The sequence below is a fragment of the Theropithecus gelada genome, chromosome 20 (assembly GCF_003255815.1).
Source record: "Theropithecus gelada isolate Dixy chromosome 20, Tgel_1.0, whole genome shotgun sequence".
Taxonomy (NCBI): Eukaryota; Metazoa; Chordata; class Mammalia; order Primates; family Cercopithecidae; genus Theropithecus; species Theropithecus gelada.
The window spans coordinates 34,448,653-34,467,705 of NC_037688.1; the positions used below are offsets into that span (position 1 = coordinate 34,448,653).

Below are 19,053 nucleotides of genomic sequence, written 5' to 3' on the forward strand. Positions count from 1 at the left end.
TGTGATAAAATGCAGTGAGAAAATGTCAGCACCGCTTTTGACATTCTTGCCACAGATATCTACCCTGAGTCTAATTCTAATCATAGGAAAAATTCTAATCATAGGAAATTATCAGATAAATTCGAATAGAGGGACATTCTCTAACGTACCTGTCCTGGATTTTCAAAAGTAGTAGGGTCATGATATGGGAAGGTATTGAGAGGTGAAGCCAGTTGGACTTCCTGGGTCAAGTGGGGACTTGGAGAACTTTTCTGTCTTACAAGAGGTTTGTAAAATAAACCAATCAGTGCTCTGGAAAAAATGCACCAGTCAGCGCTCTGGTGCATTTCACAAACCTCTAGCCTAGCTACAATCAGTGCTGTCTGAAAACATACCAATCAGTGCTCTGTGGCTAGCTAGAGATTTGTAAAATGGACCAATCAGCAGGGACATGGGCAGGGACGAATAAGGGAATAAAAGCTGGCCACCACAGCCAGTAGCGGCAACCCGTTTGGGTCCTCTTCCCCGCTGTTGAAGCTTTGTTCTTTTTCTCTCAGCAATAAATCTTGCTGCTGCTCGCTCTGGGTCCGCACCACATTTAATAGCTGTAACACTCACCTTGAAGGTCCGCAGCTTCATTCCTGAAGTCAGCGAGACCACAAACCTACCAGCAGGAACAAACTCCGGACCCAGTAAGACAGAAAAACATTTTATGTTAAAGGAGAATAAAGAGATAGGAGAACTAAATTCTAAACTGATTCCCTTTGCTATAAAGGATACCTTCCAATCTATTAGCAGAACTTGAATGAGTCTGAGAATTCAACGGTATAACATCAGTGTTAATTTTCTGATTTAGCTGATTGTTCTATGGTTATGTAGATTAATGTATTCATTGTACAAAATACATACCAAAGTGTTGGAGGATGAGGAGACATCATGTCAGCAACTTACACATACTTTTAGGAAAAATTTTAAAATCCACAAAATATACTTACATTTCTGTAAGTTTCAGATTGACTTTTTAAAAAGTCATTAAAAGAAACAACTAGCTACAAATTATATTGAGAGTACTCTTGAAAGTAGGATAACTTAAGCAAATTATATTATCCTAAAGGACTGTGCTAGTATTGCTTTATTTAGAAAATATTAAAAATTATCAATTATGAAAATGAAAATGAAAGAAAGACAGATAAAAAAAGGCAATGCACTCAAAACATTAAATTGACTGCGGGTCTCTCATAAACTCTGTTACTACTCGGTTAAAATGATAAAATTGGCTTCCTGATGGACCAATCTATTGTCATGAATATTGTAGATATTTATTAATCACTATCTTGGTAGTGTGTACTCCAGCAAAAATTAGCAGGGGGGTAAGACTTTGACCTTGAGCAAAAAAATAAATCAGTGAAGAAACAAGAAAGTTGTCTAATTATCAGCTTCAGAGGCCTTTATTTTCTTCAACAATATTCCTCAGACACCCCAGCATTAAGTTGGCAAATTAATGGAGGCTGGCAAATGCTTCTTTCCAATTTTGCTCTGAATATTTTTCAACTGCTAAAATCTTCTAAAAGTATGTATCCAAGCATGGCTTATGGGGGAAAAAAAGTAAAAAGCTAAATAAAAAACACATTATGCAGCAGAACTCATTTGAATGATTTATTTTAAAACATTACTGAAGAAAGGAAAGAAAAATTCTTTAGTATACAGAATCTATCTCTGAAATCCTTTGGGAAGATACAAATTTATTTTGCTCACATAATCTGGCAATAAAATTATGGCATAATCATAGAAACATTTTGTAAAATAATGCCTGGGATCTGAGTAATGCAAATCACTAGGCAATTTCCAGATATCCATATTATTTGCATATTTAGAACAGGCTACCTCTAGAAATCTATTTTATAGAAGGACCAAGATATGTGCACAAAAAAAAATACTAAGAGTTTTCAAATGATTGTTATGCCTCTCTTTTTATCTTATTTCATAGTGACAAATACCCTTTTGTACATAGTACTCTTCTCCCCATCACCAGTGACACCACATGGCCATTCTCACAGGAAGCACATGTCAAGAGAGAGGGGCCCATGTGCTTTGCTGCTTGTCCTAACCATGATAAGAAGTGATGGTGCCATCTACAGAATGAGTTTATTAGTCCGTTTTCACACTGCTATAAAAAAATACCTGAGACTGGGTAATTTATAAAGGAAAAAGGTTTAATTAACTCACAGTTCTACATGACTGGGGAGGCTTCATGAAACTTACAATTATGGCTGAAGGGGAATCAGACATACCTTATATGGTAGGTGAGAGAGAAGAGTGCGCAAAGGGGGAAGAGCTCCTTATGAAACCATTGGATCCTGTGAAGACTCACTGTCATGAGGACAGCATGTGGGAAACCTCCCCCATTATCCAGTCACCTCCTTTTCTCCACACATGGTGATTACAGGCCTACATGTAAGAATCCCTATTACAAGTCCCTCCCTTGACACATTTGAGATAAGATTTGGGTGGGGACAGAGCCAAATCATAACAATGAGGAAGATTGCAGGGGCTCTAATTTTAAAAAAAATAAAAAGATTAGATTTGGAATGCTGTGTTTGAAGTGATAGCAACTTATCCAATATTAGATATCTAGGATTTTTTAAATCCCTCTTTCAAAAGAGAATTTCACAAAGACCAGAGGGTAACAAAAGGTAAAGGTAAAACCTAGGAAAGTTCAGTGTCATAATTGTCAGGGCAGAATGGATTTTCTAAAGTTTGGGGCAATGTTTTTTATATTGCTGCTGAAACAAATTTGCACAAACTTACTGTGGTGGTTAATAGTAGGTGTCACTTGATTGAAGGAATGCGTAGATAGTTGGTAAAATAATGTTTCTGGGTGTGTCTGTGAAGGTGTTGCCAGAAGAGATTGACATTTGAGTCAGTGAACTGGGAGAGGAAGACCCACCCTGAATGTGGGTGGACACCATCCAGTCAGCTGCCAGCACAGCTAGAACAAAGCAGGCAGAAGAAGGTGGAATAAGCTGGCTTGCTGAGTCTCCTGGTTTTCATCTTTCTCCAATGCTGAATGTTTCCTTTGGTTCCTCCTGCCCTTGGACATCAGACTCCAGGTTCTTCAGCCTTTGGACACTTGGACTCACACCAGTGGTTTTCTAGGGGTTCTTGTGCCTTCAGCCACAGACTGAAGGCTGCACTGCCAGCTTCCCTGCTTTTGAGGCTTTTGGACTGTGAACCACTGCTGACTTCCTTCTCCAGCTTGCAGATGGCCTATCATAGGACTTCACCTTGTGATCCTGTGAGCCAATTCTTTCTAATATACTCCCTTTCATATATACATGTATCCTATTCTGTCCCTCTTAAGAACCCTAATTCACATAGTCACTTAACACAAGTTAATTTTCTTAGGATTCTAGATAGCAGAGGTCTGAAATGGGTTTTGCTGGGCTAACATCTATGTGTTGGCAAGGTTGTGTTCCTTCGGAAAGCTGGGAAGAGCTCTCTAGAGGAGATTTCTTTGCTTTTCCTGTTTCTAGAGGCTGCCTGCATTGCTTGGCTCATGGCCCCTTCCTCCAATTTCAAACTAGCAGATGCAACACTCTGACTTCTGATTTCATGGTCACACCTTTCACTTTAACTCTTCTACTGCCCTCTTTCCCTTCTAGGGACCCCTGTAATTATATTGGGTCCACTGGGTAGTCTAAGATAATGTCCCCATTTTGTTTCTTAATTGTATTTTCAAAGTCCCTTTTGCCATGTAAGGTAACATGATCACAGATTCTGGGGATTCCAAAGATTTCACAAAGAGTCATAAACATATCAAACATATTTGGAGGTCATTATGCTGCCAGCTGTATCACAGGCAGTTACAATGCACATGGACAGTAGAGATTTCAAGGAGGAAAGTGTGGAAAGGAAATGGAATTAAAGGTGGAGATTCTCATTCAAATCGTTAGTCAGCATAAGGAAAAAAGTGTAAGATGACTAATAGAGCATCTCAGTTGCCCCTTTGTGACTATGAAAATTTTTTTAGACTTAAGTCTAAGTATACATTATTGAATATGCTTTATCAATATTTTTTCTAAGGTAAAATTTTCATAAAATGTGTAGATTTTTACAAAATATATAATCTGATGAGTTTTGATAAATGTATGCATGTGGTTTACCACCACAGCAATTAAGACAGATAATTTTTTCATTCTAAACAGCAAATACCCACCGATTTCATACTTCCAACAATATATTTTCATTCAAATTTTTAATGATCTATTATAGATTGGATGAAATACTTTTTTTGTGTGTGTGTATATATACACACACACAAAAAAACATATGCGTGTGTGTGTGTGTGTCCGTGTCCATAATGTTCCTTAACGTTTTCTACTTCTAAAAGCTGCCTGGAAGGGGAAAAAGGGTCCCCTTCTTCCATTTTCAAGCTTCTAAATTCATAGCTTGACCTGATTCTATGGTCAAGTCATCGTCTTCTCTCACTTTGACTCTACAATATATATTTGGTTCATCATAAGATTTTATATATGTGTGTGTGTGTGTGTATGTGTGTGTATATATATGTATTTTCTACCTATGTATTTATAAGTTCTCAAAGGATAGAGACATTAACCTCCTAATACCGGGCTTAGACAACTGGCCTACAACACTGTATTTGTCTGATTTCACACCGGTGATAAAGACATGCCAGGGACTGGGTAATTTATAAATAAAAAGGTTTAATGGACTCACAGTTCCACATGGTTGGGGAGGCCTCACAATTATGGCGGAAAGCAAGAGGCATGTCTCACATGGCAGCAGAGGAGAGAATAAGAGCCAAGCAAAGAGGGTTTCCCCTTATATAAACCATCAGATCTCATGAGACGTATTCACTACCAAGAGAACAGTATGGGGGAAAATGCCCCCATGATTCAATTATCTCCCACTGGGTCCTTCCTGCAACATGTGGGAATTATGGGAGCTACAATTCAAGATGAGATTTGGGTGTGGAAACAGCCAGACCATATCAAACATTTTGATAACCTCCATTATTTTTTTTGCTAGAGTATTAATATTTACTTATCAGGAAAGTATAGTGCATATTGTAGATCTCTGAAATAGAATCATTGCTATTATAGTATCCTCTTCATATAATTCCTGCATATCTTTTTATTTACCAGGACTGTTAGTGATATTAATGACAAGTTATTGCTTTTAGTAAAATATTTGTAAGCAGATCTTGGTGTCTAAATGAGATGACTTACTTTTTATAGTTCTTCCCCTAACTATAACAGATTAGCTATAAAATTATCTCAGACATATAATGGTTAATAAAAACCTAGAAAATAAAGATTAGACCGTATTAAAATTTTGTTTGGAGCTTGAGCAGAGTCCTTAAATCTAAGTAAGTTGGCAAAAACAAATGAAAGTATTTCATATTTCACCTGGAATTTCAGGAAAGAGCGGTAGGAGAAAATGCATCTATATTTTTTTCATCACTTGCAGGGAATAACCGGAGAAAGAAAACTCTGTGATCCCGTGGATATCATGGTACCCTTGCCAACTGACTGGGCTACACTAACTCCTTATAATGAGTCTTAGAGAGAATCAGAAAAGTATTCCCACATAAACCAAGAAAATGGATAGCACCAGAGCATAATGTTGTTGTCATTGCTGGAAGTCCAAGGCCAAAGTTACGTGTAAACTGGCAAACAGAGCAAAATCGGTGCAAGTGACTTACAGGTTTGAGTCTGAATCCCTGGCTGAGAGAGAAAGCTGAATATCTGACGTGAATGAGGGTGGCCTCAGATGGAAATGAGTGATTTTAATTTAAGCAGCTTGCTGTTGACAGAAGGGACTATCTGCCATGCTCATCACTTATTAGCAGTGCCGATGGCTTCACACTTGGAGAAAGCAGATAGTTAAATTTATTCCAGTCATCTTTAGGCAACAAATATGGAGACAAAGTGGCAAGGGCTGCTTTTCCCAAATGTTAATGTGCATAAAAAAATTAAAACAAGCAGGAATTTTAAACTATCCACATACAAGGCTCTATCTGTTTTGAGTAACATACTCAAGTCAAAATACACAGTACTATTTTAAAATTTAAAAAAAAAGCACTTGACGTGTTTGCAAAAGAATGAAACTTAAAGAACATGGGTTCTGGTGCCAGGTGATCTAAAGTTTGAATTTGCCCTGGCCCTGAGTTAGCTATATAAACAGGATATGCTACTTAACTTTCATAGCTTCAGTTTTCATCGTGTGGAAAATGGAGATGATGCCCATCTCACTGTGTTTTTATGAAGGTTAAATGTGGTTATAGATTTAAAATACGTTGCATGCCTTGCACGATACTGGCTTCCCATCAAAAGTTTTGAATATATTACAGGTATTTTTTCCTCTTCTTCCGTGGTATCACTCTCAATTGTCTTTTGGTGGAAGGTACCACATACTGGATTATAAGATTGCTTTTTTTTCTTTTCAAGAGTTCAACAAGGCCCCTCAATGTTGGAGGAACCAGGGATGTTCTGTGGACGTAATTCTGGACAGCAGAACCCATTTTGCTTCATGCAGAGGAGAATCATGCTGTCCTCAGAAAGAGGATTTATTCTTAAGCAGTTTTGGCTGACATGAGAGATAATGATCCATTATGTTGGCATGGAGGGATGGGCAGGAGTGCACCATGCAGTAGGCATGCTCTCCTCTAGTACATTGAGCTGCCTCCACGTGTTACACACTGGCAGCAGAAGTTTTGGTGCTGTGAAATCTGTATTCTCTAGGGATAGGGATGACTGAAGTTGTCATCCCAAAGAGATTTGAAGGGAATATACTCTCTAGATACAAATAACACATATCCTGTGTGACAGTGTCTTCTGGTTCCTTGAATTTATCCTGATGTTCAGTTGACATCACTGCTTTATGTAGAAATGGTCAAGTGATTTTTTTTTCTTGTTTGCTTTTTTATTTTTTATCACCTGAGCAGACATACAAACACACTTACATGTTTATATTATATATTTACAGCCCCAGGTTAAAAATGATAAAGCTGCGGTACTTAAAAACAATTTAACAAGCCTGAAATTGTTACTAATATAATTTAAGAAGTTTAGTTAACTTTTTAAAAACTAGCAGCACTTTTAAACAAATACTTCTTAAAAATTTGTAAGAATGAATACACCTGCATACAAATCTTAGTTGATTTCTCTCCTTAGTTTAATGGAATAAAGAATGTTTTATTTTCATTATCTGATGGACATGATTACTGCAGATATTTTATCATGTTGTCATTATGATTTAGTAGAATTTTAGCGTTTGATTCTTAAATGTGCACAGAAACACTGCTCAGAGTCCTCTGGGCAATAATAATATCTAGTACAGATGCATGAGGGAAAAAGAGCAAAGCTATTACTGTACTGTTAGGAGTTTCTGGTCATTTAAATCTTTCACCCATCAGTGGAAGAATAGATTTCTTAGTGCTGAAAAGCACAATGATGACTTGCATATTATAGATTTGTGATTAAATTAAAACTTCAAATTTCACAAATCTATAATATGCAAGTCATAATTGTGAAAACTTACATAATTAAAACCTTTTGCAAATGTTTAATCTTTATGCATTTAGTAAAACTTTTATTTTTTTCTGTTGAACTTTGTAATGACCTATTTTAGAACATTACATGAAATGGCAGCAAAGGAACAAGTTTCTTAAATACCTGTTCGATTGATTTCCATTCATGCAGATACATTAAGTTTTACACTGGTTGAAGTTTTTCTTTCCAAGTAGATTATTTTCAGGTTGAAGACCAACTTTCCAGATTCTGCCAAATCCCAATTCTCACTCACATTTCCAGGACTGTCTCAGGAACATTCTTGAACAAACAGGACAACAAGTCTTTCAAGTAGTGATTTTTCTTTTTATGAATATAGGCATTACTCTATGAAAATGAATTACATTATAAAATGCAAACAAAAATTAATAGCAAAACATCTGATAAAAGACAAGATAAAGTGTGGCACATTTATTGAGTATTAAATAGTTACGTTTAAATATTTAAAACTAAGAAGATATATGGCAATCTTAAATATCTCCAGAATATGAAGGGGAAATTCAGTTTAAAGCATAGACTTACATTTTCTTAATATTTCTGTAAATGTAACACTAGCTATTTTGTGCAGAATTGTAGCCAAATCAAGAGACCTGAGTCTTAGTCTCTAATGGTTTTGAGACCTTGGTGAGTCAATTAATACCTTTTAGCTTGATTTATGACTGTATTTGATGACTTCCAAAGTTCCTATCCCAGACATTTCTTCTAAGTAACAAAGATGCTTATTGAATTGTGTGTTCCATTATCTTTGCTGAAGAGTTCCATAGTCATCTCTGCATCAACATCTCTGTTCAACTTGTCATTTTCCCTTCAGTCCTTAGGCCGATTCCAATTTTTGTTTAATAAGTGGCATTACATCTTGCCTCTTTAGCCAGTCTCAGCCTCATCTCCTCCTCACATTCCATACCCATTCTTTTTCTCCACTTTCTACGTTTGATTGATTGCCAAGACCTATACATTCTAATTCTATAATTTCCCAATCTATTTCTTTTCCGCTTCTGCAGCTACTTGAGTTTGAGTCTCCATCACTTATTAGGATTACTCCAGTCCTGATTTCCTCCAGCTTTTCTTCATGGACTTATTTACCATATTCTTGGAAAATGAAACTCAAGTCAAATTATCCATCTTCCGCTACTGCCCACCTCTTGTTTAAAGTCCTTGACTGGCTTCTCTTAGATTGAAAAAAATCAAGATAAAACAGGAATCAAATTGAACACTTAGAACACACAGACACAGGGAGGGGAACAACACACACTGGAGCCTGTTGGAGGCACCAGGGGAGGAAGAGCATCAGAATAAATAGCTAATGCATCCAGAGCCTAATACCTAGGTTATAGGTTGATAGGTGTAGCAAACCACCATGGCACAGGTTTACCTATGAAACAAACCTGTACGTCCTGCACATGGACCCCAGAACATAAAATTAAATTAAAATTCTTGTTAGAATTGAACTATTAATTTTTGACTGAAGGGGTAGATGCATCTCATTTTCTTCACCTACAAAATGCTATGCTCTAATTTGATTAAGGACTATTCAATCTCCCCAGATTCTACCATCGTAGATAAAATCCCCGTGCCTGTTTTTCCTGGCACTGGGATATCCTGTCCCTCTACCACCATATACTGTCTCTATCTCTTAAACACCCAGCTTATAATAGAGAAGGCAGAAACCAAAAGAATTGTTGATTCTTAGGATAACTTGGTTTATGCCTAAGTATGTCCTGTCTCAACACTGAGTCCAGAAGAATTATTGAGTCTTAGGATAGTTTTATGAAACAAATAATGCCCAGGGATATCATGCTCTTGCTTAAAGTCCTTGATTGGCTTTTCTTAGAGTAAAAAAAAACCAAGATAAAATAAGAATTGAACTGAACAATGAGAACACGTGGACACAGGGAGGGGAACAACACACATTGGAGCCTGTTAGGGGTGCAAGGGGAGGAAGAGCATCAGGATAAACAACTAATATGCATGCGGGGTGTAATACCTAGGTGATCTGGGATAGGCTAGGTGATAATGTCTTCTGAGATAGGATGCCCTATCTTAAGACTGATTCCAAAATAATTATTGAGTCTTAGGGTAATTTTATTAAGCTAATAATGCCCAGGGACACCATAGGATGCCCTGTCTCAAGGATGAGTCCAGAGCATCCATAAAGGTTTTTACATATGACCTCTGACCAAGTTAGAACATTCCCAGTATCTTTTCTATTCAGCCATATCACAACATCATAACAGCTCAAGTGGGGCAATACATGATTGGCATTTTAAGAGGTGATCCAAGAAGGCTTTTGATGCTTGTCTTTGAAAAGTATTTATATTCTTGACATTTCAGATTTTCTTGACATTTCAGACTGTACATACAACACTATCAAGTCAAGCGAGGTTCTCTCTCCATTCCAACTTGTGTGTCCATGTAATTCAAATCAACTCAAATCTCTGCTTGCACAGCACATAGCAGATAAGAATCTACAATTTAAGGGATTACCCTGCATTTAAGGAAAGGAAAAAGACAGAAAACCTGTTTGGCTAGACAGAAGGGCAATATTAACATCGGACTGGAGCCATTAACATTTTGATAATCAAAATTCTGACATAATTATATTCAATATGTTGTCAGCATATCTTTTCATTTTTAAAAGATACTCATCAAAGTGAATAAATTTCTTCAAAATTCATAGGGAGTAAACAAATTATACAGATGCTCCATGTAGGTCAGAGTTTCTCAACCTTGGCACTATTGACCTTCGGGGGCAGAATGGCTCTTTATTGTGAGGGGACTGTCCCATGCATTGTAGGATGTTGAGCAAAATTCCTGGCCTCTACTCACTAGATGCCAGTAGCACTTTCCCCCTAGTCCGACAGCTCAGATTCTTTCCAGCTATTGCCGAATGTTCCCTTGGAGTGGGGTGGCAAAATTTCCCCTCGTTGAGAACTAATGCAAATGAAAGACATGGTTGTTTTCAGATTCATGACACATTATTGGGTTATTTTTCAATGGTGAAGAAGAAATACATGTTGATTCTTTCTCTATAGCATTAGGGTGTTCTTTATGTCTATGGAATAAAGAGACAAGTACGAAGAAATAATGTATAAAGAGTGGTATTCTGAACTTAATGAATAAATGCTTTTTGTTGTATCTTTTAGGAGGAATATTTCAATAGTAAGTTCCCTTCCCACTTGTTCTGTCTTTGGTAATCAAAGGAAAGTATATAAAGATATTAACTGAATATCAAGGGCTAATGATATAAAAGTATAAATAGAAATAGAAAATGAATTCTCCCTGAGGCAAAGAAAGATGAGAGACAGAGGACAAAGCAGGACAGAAAAAAGATTTCTTCTACTCTATTTTATTAACTCATTTAATTAAGCAATTATACTTCTTGCCATGGACCAGGACATTTTTACATTATTTTTGGTTGTTATATCATGTAATCCTCATAATTCAATTAGCAAGGTGCTATTAATATTTCCATTTTGCAGTCGTGGAAACTGAGGCATACTGAGGTTAAATAACTTGGAACAAAATCACACAGGTAGTAGTTGACAGGGCCAGGTCATGCCTGATGCTACCTTCAGCTCCTGTATTTAAACCCCCTACTCCAGTCTATTTGTGCTTCATGTCTGCTTAGGTCACACTCTCTGGGATGCAGGCTATAAAACAGCTTTGCCTGCATGAATTTGAAATGGGTTCTTGGTATCTGTTCTTACAGCACTGGGAAGGAAGGAAGACCAGGAAAGGGAGAAATTGAGCTGTGATGCATTTGCAGTAAAAACCTCAGCTAATACTATTAGATCTACAGTGGGGAATGGGAGGGTTCTGAGTTTTCCCACCTCGAGTTTGGGAATGAATCTCTCTATCAAATCATAGACTAGTTGCTTGAACACATGCTGTTTCCAGAAGGGAATGCTACTTTGGACATGGTAGTACTTTTCAGCCAAGGGCTGTGCTCAGTTGAGAGCCATCACCTGGGAGGTCAAGTTCAATGAAGCTGTGATCTCCGACTTTGCCCTGGTCAGTGAATGAATAGAAAGGCATGACATTTGTACAGTGTGCTGGGGAAATGGAAACAGCTAGTGATAGCCAGAGAAAAAACGACCATGACGTTCAACCACAGGTCCTACCTGGTCTTACAAGAATTGTAGTGAATCAAAGCAGTGCCATGCTATCACCCATTGTCCACATGTGACCATGTCAGGGCAGATTTGTGGGGATGCACTGCAGTAAGAAACTCTCTGCCTAGGCCCCTGGGTGAGGCACCTCCTTCTGATTTAAAGTTTCCATCCACAGCTTAGTAGCCAGATCCCGGCCACAAAGTTCCCGGAAATATATTTTCCTTTTATAGGTTCCATTCCTTATTTGTATTTGTCAGTCCAGGAGGCCGGGGCAGTGGCCCGAAGGACCTTGGCAAAATTATCAATCACCAACCTAGATTTCAACTGCAAGAATGTGACGGAAAACAGTCAGAATTGACAATATCTCACAATTTCACTAATTTTCCCCAGTGTTAGTTTGAACCTGTTCAAACCAAGTGTTTCTGGATGATGCTACCCCTCTTCAGTGTTGACTCGGTGGCCCAAGATGTGTCTATCATTTGGCCATGCGATCTTCAACACGTTGCTCCTAGGTTTTCCCGGGGACGGATTTCAATCCACAGTCATCTCCAGAAGTGTGGTTGCTTCTGTAGAGGAAATAGGTCCTTCCTGTGGCTGAATTTGGTACCTTTACTTTCTTTGAAACAAAATTAAACTCTCCAGTTTCTCTGGCAGTTCCGGGTTCAGATCCTCTTTGACCGTCACCATGGACTCGGTGCTGGGTGACTTCGCCTGCAGTATCTTTACCCACGAGAAGAATGAGAGCCCTCCACAGAGGCCAGTGTAGGAGTCCTGGTGTAGGCACCAGGGTTAGGACCACAAATGGTCCCTATAAATGTGGAGTATCAAGGCTCGGGCCACGCCTGCTGCTGAGGCATGGAGGCAGCCAAGTTTGAAATCATTCACTTGTTTGAAAACCATTTGTTAAGAAGACTGCTCTTTCCCCATTAAATTTTTTTTTTCAGCGCCCTTATGAAAAAATCAATGGCCACGTAGTAATCCATGGTGTGTATGTGCCACATTTTCTTTATCCACTCTATCATCGATGGGCATTTGGGTTGGCCCCGAGTCTTTGCTATTGTGAACAGTTCATGTCCTTTGCAGGGACATGGATGATGCTGGAAACCATCGTTCTAAGCAAACTAACACAAGAACAGAAAACCAAACATTGCATGTTCTCATTCATAAGTGGGAGTTGAACAATGAGAACACATGGACACAGGGAGGGGAACATCACACACTGAGGCTTATTGGAGAGTGGTAAGACACACAGTGCTCATCACAGCATGAAGAGAGAACAGTAGGGAAGGCAGCTGAGACCAGAGATACCAACAAAGGCAGCTCTTCTGGACTCCTATGTAACTGAGATAATAGAGACCATAAGCCACTGTCTTTATTTGGGCATTAGAAAGTCTTACCAACGTTGTCCTGGGGCTTGGGGATTCAGCACCATATCACCAAGCACCTTGATCAGAATTCTTACATGGCTCATGGTAAAGAAAACCACAAAAGAAATAAGAATTCAGTTGAAATGTACTTTAATTAATATATGTGCTGAGAATCCTTTCCTCAAAAGTAACTTTTATGGCAATGCCTGCCCAATACATACATACATACATACATATATATATACACACACACACATACTCATCTAGACAAGTACATTTTAATCTCAATTATTAATCTTGTTTATTTTACTGACTATCTCTAAATGGGGAAGAAAGTTCACTTAATTACAGCTGAGTTTCCACCATATTGTTGTTGAAACAAAGAAAGTCCCACTTTTTAAAAGTTTGGTTTTAGGTTTGTATGGTTAGGCTCAAGAAAAAAAAAATAGAATGAATATTAAACACGTTATACCAATTTTAGCTAAAATTACAGTATATTAAAGAAACATAGTTTCTATGTTGCTTTTCTGAATAAAAGTACATGAAATTGCATGTTGACACTTGAAGTTGATGTCCTGTACTGGCAAATATCTAGTTATCAAATGATACAGTATAGAATAAGACAATGGGTCATATTGGTTAGCTTAGACCGAAGATTGTGAAAGTTGCGGGGCTTATTGTGTTTTCTTTATTCACTCATCAATCCATTCAACAAATGGTTGTCCTATTATGTGCGAGACATTGTGTCAAATGTGGTAGGAGATAAAGACATCAAAATGAAAGGTCAAATTCACTTTTTGAAACTTTATACATAAACATTAGTCTTAAGCTGATACGAGGATAATATGGGCTACTGTATGATCTCATGCTATGAATACTATTCACCTGTAGGGTTCTTTATTTAAGTGTTCTTCAACTTAAGTGTTGTGTGCAATAATTACCTGCAGATAATCCAGTTGGAATAACTTTAAGTTGGGACCAAATAATCCTGATTTTAAATAGGTATTTGAATGTGAAAAAAAAATTGACTATTTTTTGATGACCCTTAAAACATTAGTATCATGTGTGCATGAAAAAAAGATTGACAAATATCATGTACTGGTATAACATTAACATTTTAAGGATTATCAGGAAAACAATCATGCTCATTAATAATGAGTAAATATGTTAATATATTTTTGAGTATACTTTTAAATTCACTATTTCAAATTATAGCTAAAGAAAATAAAGAATAACACAAACATTTATAAATGCTTTTTTCAAGGCCAGCATTCAAGCATTTGAGATGCTAGCTTTTATTCACATCTTAATTTGTTAATCTCAAAATGCAAACACATGCAGGTTTCAGTGGAAAAGTTGATTTAAATCAAAGTAGAACAAATTACCTTTGTTTACCAACAGAAGTGAGTTCTAAGCATTTGTATGGAAAGCACACATTGTTGAAAAGGAAGGAAATGCAGCAGAAGATGAAAACTAGGTTGCCTCAGCGTTTTGCTTGGGAGTGGATGTTTTTGTAAAATGTGCAGAAGCCCTGATTGGTTTGTCTAAGTTATTTCTGGCAGCACTTAATCTTGTCAAGTTTCCTTTTTGAAAGTTTAACAGCTGACATCTACAGCAAGAAGAGTGACAGAAATTGTCAGTTTTTGTTTTTAACTCCTGATGATATTCTTTTCTGTGTTTCATTAATTTGTTAGAGATTTTTATTTTATGTAAAAAGAACCGTGTTGAGCCTTTTAGAAAAAGGGTGTAAGAATATTGTTTGTTCCTAATCACAATATGCTTTTTGTAGGGTAATATCAACTGGTCCATCTGTCTACGGAGAAGAACAAGAGGAATCGCTTTAGTGTGTAATTTATTTCTTTGGCACATGTTCTCAACAGTGACTGTATCACAGCTATCCAGTAGGCACACAATTAGTTTCTTTTGATTTTTGTTATACTTCAGATCATTTAGCAATTCATTTAGCATTTTCCCTGGGCAACAAAGTATCATGTGAACATCTTAGTTTATGTGAACTTGTGAACATATAACTGCCTCATTGAAAAGGGGCAATTCAAAAGCCATATTTAAACATTGCTAACTATCCACATATTGGAGAAAATATGCATTTGTTTAATTGGAGCATCAGACATACCCGTCTGTAGCAGTGTAGTGGTGTTGCACAGGATTCCTCACAACTTCGTTAGTGGTAGAGTAATTTGCAAAACAACATATTTAATTGCAACGACCTGAAACTTTGTAGTCTGCATTTCATTCAACCTAATTCTACACTTGGTCTATAATGATAGATGAGAGAAGTACTAAACACCGAGAGTTTAAAATGACCCACATATTAAAGTTGATATAAGGAACACAAATTTTGAAACTTACATGCTGTCACATAATGACAGGACTCTCAAATTCCCAAAACCCTAGAAGAATGCTTAGAGAATTGGAAAGTACAATTAGAATTAATACAAGAGCTATTCTAACAGACACTGTATTAAGTGTTTTGTATATATTAACATGTAGTTCCCAGGACGTTCCTGAAAAAACACTTTATTCCCACATTAAAGATGGGAAAAAAAAAAAAAAAAACAAGTCTAGAAGATCAGTAACTAAATTCAGATTATAAAACAATAAACTAGAAGATTAGAATTTCAACCTACATGTTTCACTCAGCTTTTCCCCTTTCCATGTTCTTAGTTGTTTAGAATAAATGTGATGTGTGTTTTTATTTTTTAAAAAAGCCTTTAAAATCCATATACTCCTAGAAGAAAACCTAGTTAATACCATTCAGGACATAGGCATGGGTAAGGACTTCCTGTCTAAAACACCAAAAGCAATGGCAACAAAAGCCAAAATTGGCAAATGGGATCTAATTAAACTAAAGAACTTCTGCACAGCAGAAGAAACTACCATCAGAGTGAACAGGCAACCTACAGAATGGGAGAAAATTTTTGCAATCTACTCATCTGACAAAGGGCTAATATCCAGAACCTATAAAGAACTCAATCAAATTTACAAGAAAAAAAAAAAAGGAAACCCCATCAAAAAGTGGCCAAAGGATATGAGCAGACACTTCTCAAAAGAAGACATTCATACAGCCAACAGACACATGAAAAAAATGCTCATCATCACTTGCCATCAGAGAAATACAAATCAAAACCACAATGAGATGCCATCTCACACCAGTTACAATGGCAATCATTAAAAAATCAGGAAACAACAGGTGCTGGAGAGGATGTGGAGAAATAGGAACACTTTTACACTGTTGGGACTGTAAACTAGTTCAACCATTGTGGAAAACAGTGTGGCGATTCCTCAAGGATCTAGAACTAGAAATACCATGTGAGCCAGCCATCCCATTACTGGGGATATACCCAAAGGATTATAAGTCATGCTGCTATAAAGACACATGCACACGTATCTTTAATGCGGCACTACTCACAATAGTAAAGACTTGGAATCAACCCAAATGTCCATCAGTGACAGACTGGATTAAGAAAATGTGGCACATATATACCATGGAATACTATGCAGCCATAAAAAAGGATGAGTTCGTGTCCTTTGTGGGGACATGGATGCAGCCGGAAACCATCATTCTCAGCAAACTATCACAAGAACAGAAAACCAAACACCGCATCTTCTCACTCATAGGTGGGAATTGAACAATGAGATCACTTGGACACAGGAAGGGGAACATCACACACTGGCTCCTATTGTGGGGAGGGGGGAGGGGGGAGGGATAGCATTAGGAGATATACCTAATGTAAATGATGAGTTAATGGGTGCAGCACACCAACATGGCACATGTATACATATGTAACCTGAATATTGTGCACATGTACCCTAGAACTTAAAGTATAATAAAAATAAAAAATCCAAAAAAAAAAATCCGTATGGTATCTAGATTCTGTATTTTTAAACATTTCTTCCTTTTTTTCTTTAACTGAGTATTATAGATCTCTCAGAATTCATTCTGTAATCAAATAGTTATCAGATTACTGTAAACCTGCAAGTCTATGACTCCTGTATACCATTGTAGGGAGCAATTAGGTGCTAGAGGTGCTATTTTTCATTCATTCTTTCAGAAGTGTTTAGAGTCCACCATGTGCTGCACATTGCGTCAGGTCTTGAGACAGAGTCCCTGGTCCCACATGGTTAACCAGTTTTATTTTAAAACTTTTTTTAAACTTACAGAAATTTTGTTTCTTCATTTTTATGTAAAGCTTAATTTTATAAAGCACACAAATACAAAAATTTTAAGAGTTCTGTATCACAAGAAATTAAATGGTATAAATATCCACTGCTTCAGAGATTCAAGTTACACAAATTAAAATCTAATAATTGAAACTTCATTCAGTATGGAAACTATACAATGAAATAAATGACAAAAACACCTACCAGAACATTTCACAGCTTATGAATTACTAGTTTTAGGATCTAAACAAAGATTCTGAGTATTCAGACTTCTGTTGTTGTATTTTATATTTATATATTGCTCTACCTGTACTGAGTAAAGCTACTTAGTAAAAATGTCTGATTTAAGAAAACATTTAGCTTTATAGCAAGTGTTTTCATCTACAGTTACTACCACCAAAGGAAGTAACATTACAATGCTGACAAAAATCTACCAGTTCTTTTTCAACAATGTGCAATCAATTCATTACATTGACTCTAAGGTAGGTCAAACAAGTATCAAAGAACAGAAAATTACACGCAGTTTAGTAAACTACAATGTTGTTTTTTCCCATCTAAAAATTAACCGGTGAAATAAAACAACAACTATGGTTGAGTTGGTTTCAGGAAAATCACATTTGAAAATTACAGTTACATTATTTTCTCCATCTCATCCTCAGTCATTGACAGGAACTTGGTAGGCCACCATGCTATTTACTTTGTGCACTAGGTAGTAAATGCAGAAAGAGACTTCCTCAGAATTGGTCATTCCTCTTCCTATTTTTCAGGCACAAGCAAATCTTTGTATAATCCAGTAGATAAAACGAACAATGTCATTCCTCTTCCCAGTTTTTCAGATACAGCCAAATATCTGTATAAATTAGTAGATCAAAAGAACAAACTTCCACCAGTGGCAGAAATGTCACTGTAGCTGATCTATCTGATTACTAAACAGATTTCATCCTGGATAGTTTTCTGAGACTATCCTCTGGGCCCAAGATGATCTTTTGCAGTCTCATCACATTTAGGGTCAAACTGCCGTCTTTCAAGGACCTCATCACTTTGAGTTGTTGAGATGATTCCAATCAGTTTCTGAACTGAAAGCTTGTATAGCCAATGCTTTAGTTGTTCCACCATGTTATTTAAGTATTTCATGAGCTCAAGATTAGTAGTTACAAGCAAGGTGAGCCCATAGTTCCACACAGGAGTAAAGTTTCTAGATAGATATATGCCATGCTGATAAAAAATGCTGTTTATGCCAGATGAGAACTTGACCACAATTTTGGTACTTCTGCTCAAGGTGATGTCCTACTCCCAGGAAAGCGTTAGTGCATGGACAGGCCTATGGACCAGGACACACACCTTTACCTGGCAGACAGCGTTCCCAGGTCCCACTGCAGTTCTTGACCAATTGTTCCAAGAATTACCAGGTTAATAATTTTTTAACAATTAAATTTGAATTTTATCTCTTACCTTGCATTACAGTCAATCATGGAATAATAAAATAACAATAGTTATTATGCTACAAAAAATAAAGAAAAAAACTGGCCTAGACAGAAATCAGGTGAATACTTTTAGAATCTTGGATTGGTGGTAGACTTCCTAAATAAGTACCTAAATATGTCCATGAAGGAGTGTGTTTTGACTTCATACAGACTAAATTATGTATATTTTTAAAAGATCATAAAATTAATATGCAAAACCAGGAAAGATATTTATAACTTATGCTACACAAATGATTGATATTCTGAAATTATAAAGCGTTCTTAAATTTTTTAAAAAGATAGAAAATAGGACAAAGAACACAAACAAATACTTCAAAAAATAAATTTAGAACGTCAA

At 36.8% G+C, this 19,053-nt stretch overlaps 1 pseudogene; it reads right to left on the reverse strand.

The window, feature by feature from the left end:
• Positions 1-17,887: 17,887 nt before the first annotated feature.
• LOC112613844 lies at positions 17,888-18,704 on the reverse strand (annotated as a pseudogene).
• Positions 18,705-19,053: the final 349 nt, after the last annotated feature.